Source organism: Ipomoea triloba, chromosome 15 (assembly GCF_003576645.1).
Source record: "Ipomoea triloba cultivar NCNSP0323 chromosome 15, ASM357664v1".
Lineage (NCBI taxonomy): Eukaryota > Viridiplantae > Streptophyta > Magnoliopsida > Solanales > Convolvulaceae > Ipomoea > Ipomoea triloba.
Genome location: NC_044930.1, coordinates 8,746,104 through 8,749,858, shown reverse-complemented (window position 1 = coordinate 8,749,858; position 3,755 = coordinate 8,746,104). Strand labels below are relative to the sequence as shown.

The following is a 3,755-nucleotide window of genomic DNA, read 5'->3' as shown; positions in this document are numbered from 1 at the left end:
ATATATAATTATACAATTCTACTCATTTTTCAAAAAATGAACCAAACACACAAAAGACAGTTTTCCAATATGCAACCAAATAAATATGAAACTGTTTTTTAAAAATAACTCATTTTTCAAAAAAAAAAAAAAACATTTTACTACTTTCCAAACACACTCTAAGATTATACATTGATAAGTACATCCCTCCTCTGCTTTCTTTCAATGAAATGAATCAAAGAAAATGAATATCGTAAAATTCATCCCCATTTGTGGTTTCAATTATGTTACTATCTTTAATGGTGCAAGGCCAAAAGCAAGTAGTAGCAGTTGATACTTGATAGATATCCATCGAAAATGACTTTTAATTATCACTACAATCAAATTCTTAAATCAGACTGTTTACCTCAATGAGATTGCGATCTGGCCTTCTTTTTTCTTTTTTCTTTTTTCATGCTCTAACTCCTTAGTTATGCTGATACACAATACCACTTTCCCATATCTAAATAGATGTTTGCTTGAACAACATAGTTACCAGTATCATCATCCATCACACCATGTTCAAGTTCAAACAGATATTCGCTGCAATGACTGCACGTACAGTTTTAAGATCTCGATGAATACAGTATGTTCTGTAGTAACTCAACAGATCAGAGAACCCCAAATTGCAGAGTCTGTCTTCATTGGCATATCATGCTCCTTATGATTTCAAGGAGACAACCATAATGTTCGATATCTAGGGCTTATCTTATAATTATAATACTCATCTCTCATAGAATCAAAGTACCTCAAACCCTCGTCTAGAGTTGTCAGAACAGGTCTACCTCGACGAGTTAGAAAAATATCAAACTGACTTGTTTAGGACCCAATCTAAGACTAAACCAAGGGTTATTTGTCCATAATTTTTTTAAGAGCATGTTTGGTTAGATGGAAAAAGTTTTTCAAGGAAAAAATTTTCCTTAAATTTGAGAAAAATAATGGAATTCTCATCCGTTTGGTTCATGGAAAACTTTTTCTACACGAAAATATTTTGTTTTCCAAACACAGAGTTTTCCTTAAAAATTTGAGAAAAATAATAGAATTTGGTTCATGGAAAACTTTTTCTACACCAAAATATTTTGTTTTCCAAACACAGAGTTTTCCTTAAAAATTTGAGAAAAATAATAGAATTCTCCTCCGTTTGGTTAATGGAAAACGTTTTATAGACGAAAATATTTTGTTTTCCAAACACGGAACCGGAACCAATAAGTAAACTATGCAGATGCAAGTATATTAATGCAGTCAGTCCAGTCAGAAATCGTTCAACGCTAAGCCTCCGGTGAGGATCGAACTCACGACCTTTCGCTTACGAAGCGAACGCACTACCACTATGCTACAAAGGCTAGGTAATTAGAAGTAATTTATTTTTCTTTTATACATACAATCCGGCCGCCATCTCCAATTCCATCGACTGGAGATGAGTTGCCATCTCCAATTCTCCGTCGACTGGAGAAAGCAGCCAAACTGGTCGCAATCTCCGTCGACCGGAGAAGGCGACCGTATGGTTGTCGGTCGCTGATTTTGACCTAACTTGCTTAAGTTTCGCCGGAGGTTCGTCGGAGAGTCACCGGAAACCTAATTGACTTGCAATTACAGGTCACCAACAGGTTAGTGAGTTTAATTGCTCTAAAATAACATGTTTGTGGATTTAATTGGAACTTTCAAAAGTTCAAGGGTCTAATTGACTTCTTATCTAAAGTTCGGGGGTATATTTGACCCTTTTCCCTTTTACTTATAATATACCAAAAAATGATCTTCCAACATATTAAAAATAAACCTGAAAAGTGAACATTCAATGCACTAAAATTGAACCTTCAGTATATTAAAAATGAATTTTATATAAGTGATTTGATACACCATGTATGGTGGACCATCGTTCATGATATATTTTCCACGAATCAAACATGAGATGGAAACCTTTTTCTACACGAAAATATTTTGTTTTCTAAACACGGAACCAATATGGACTTTTGTAAAGGTGCTTAGTGCTTACTACGCACAACGAGTCAATGAGCCCCTCACTTTGTGAGATTATCGAGCCCCCCCTCACTTTGTGAGATTATCGAGTCAATGAGTCAATGAGCGAGTCAATGAGCCCCTCACTTTGTGAGATTATCGAGCCCCCCCTCACTTTGTGAGATTATCGAGTCAATGAGCATCCCCGTCAGACGATGGATGGCAGTCTCTGCCAAGGTAGATAAGATTGATGCTAAAGTTAATTATTCCAGAAGTCAAAGCAAAGAACACATCCCGTAAAAAATCGTTCAACGCTAAAGCCTCTGGTGAGGATCGAACTCACGACCTTTCGCTTACGAAGCGAACGCACTACCACTATGCTACAAAGGCTAGGTAATTAGAAGTAATTTATTTTTCTTTTATACATACAATCTGGCCGCCATCTCCAATTCCATCGACTGGAAATGAGTTGCCATCTCTAGTCGACAGAGATGGCTTCTTCGTTGACTGGAGAAAGCGGCCAAACTGGTCGCAATCTCCGTCGACCGGAGAAGGCGACCGTATGGTTGTCGGTCGCTGATTTTGACCTAACTTGCTTAAGTTTCGCCGGAGGTTTGTCGGAGAGTCACCGGAAACCTAATTGACTTGCAATTACAGGTCACCAACAGGTTAGTGAGTTTAATTGCTCTAAAATAACATGTTTGTGGATTTAATTGGAACTTTCAAAAGTTCAAGGGCCTAATTGACTTCTTATCTAAAGTTCGAGAATATATTTGACCCTTTTCCCTTTTACTTTATTATACCAAAAAATGATCTTCCAACATATTAAAAATAAACCTGNGGCCTAATTGACTTCTTATCTAAAGTTCGAGAATATATTTGACCCTTTTCCCTTTTACTTTATTATACCAAAAAATGATCTTCCAACATATTAAAAATAAACCTGAAAAGTGAACATTCAATGCACTAAAATTGAACCTTCAGTATATTAAAAATGAATTTTATATAAGTGATTTGATACACCATGNTGGAACTTTCAAAAGTTCAAGGGCCTAATTGACTTCTTATCTAAAGTTCGAGAATATATTTGACCCTTTTCCCTTTTACTTTATTATACCAAAAAATGATCTTCCAACATATTAAAAATAAACCTGAAAAGTGAACATTCAATGCACTAAAATTGAACCTTCAGTATATTAAAAATGAATTTTATATAAGTGATTTGATACACCATGTATGGTGGACCATCGTTCATGATATATTTTCCACGAATCAAACATGAGATGGAAAACTTTTTCTACACGAAAATATTTTGTTTTCCAAACACGGAACCAATATTTTCCACGAATCAAATATGGACTTTTGTAAAGGTGCTTAGTGCTTACTACGCACAACGAGTCAAGAAGCCCCTCACTTTGTGAGATTGCACCCACATTATCGCTAGGGATGACAATGTGCCCTGTCCCCGTCCGACGGGGATGGAAAAAAATTTCGGGGATCGAGGACGAGGACGAGGATACCCCTCACTGCCGCCCCGTCCCCGAACAGTTATATATATATATATATATATATATATATATATATATATTTTGTTCAAATGTGGCCATGCTCTCCCGTGCGGTCACACACCACTCAATGTTACGAAATACACCACTCAATGTTAAGAAACACACCACAATGAAACACACCACAATGTTAAGAAACACACCACAGTGCATATTTGTGTGGTGTGTTTCTTAACATTGAGTGGTGTATTTCGTAACATTGAGTGGTGTGAACCG

General features: G+C 36.3%; 2 non-coding genes across 2 annotated transcripts; both read right to left on the bottom strand.

Moving 5' to 3' along the window:
• Positions 1-1,289: 1,289 nt before the first annotated feature.
• On the bottom strand, positions 1,290-1,361 carry TRNAT-CGU. The gene has a single exon. It is a non-coding gene; the product is annotated as a tRNA-Thr (tRNA).
• A 931-nt stretch (positions 1,362-2,292) lies between these two features.
• TRNAT-CGU lies at positions 2,293-2,364 on the bottom strand. Its single transcript has one exon. It is a non-coding gene; the product is annotated as a tRNA-Thr (tRNA).
• Positions 2,365-3,755: the final 1,391 nt, after the last annotated feature.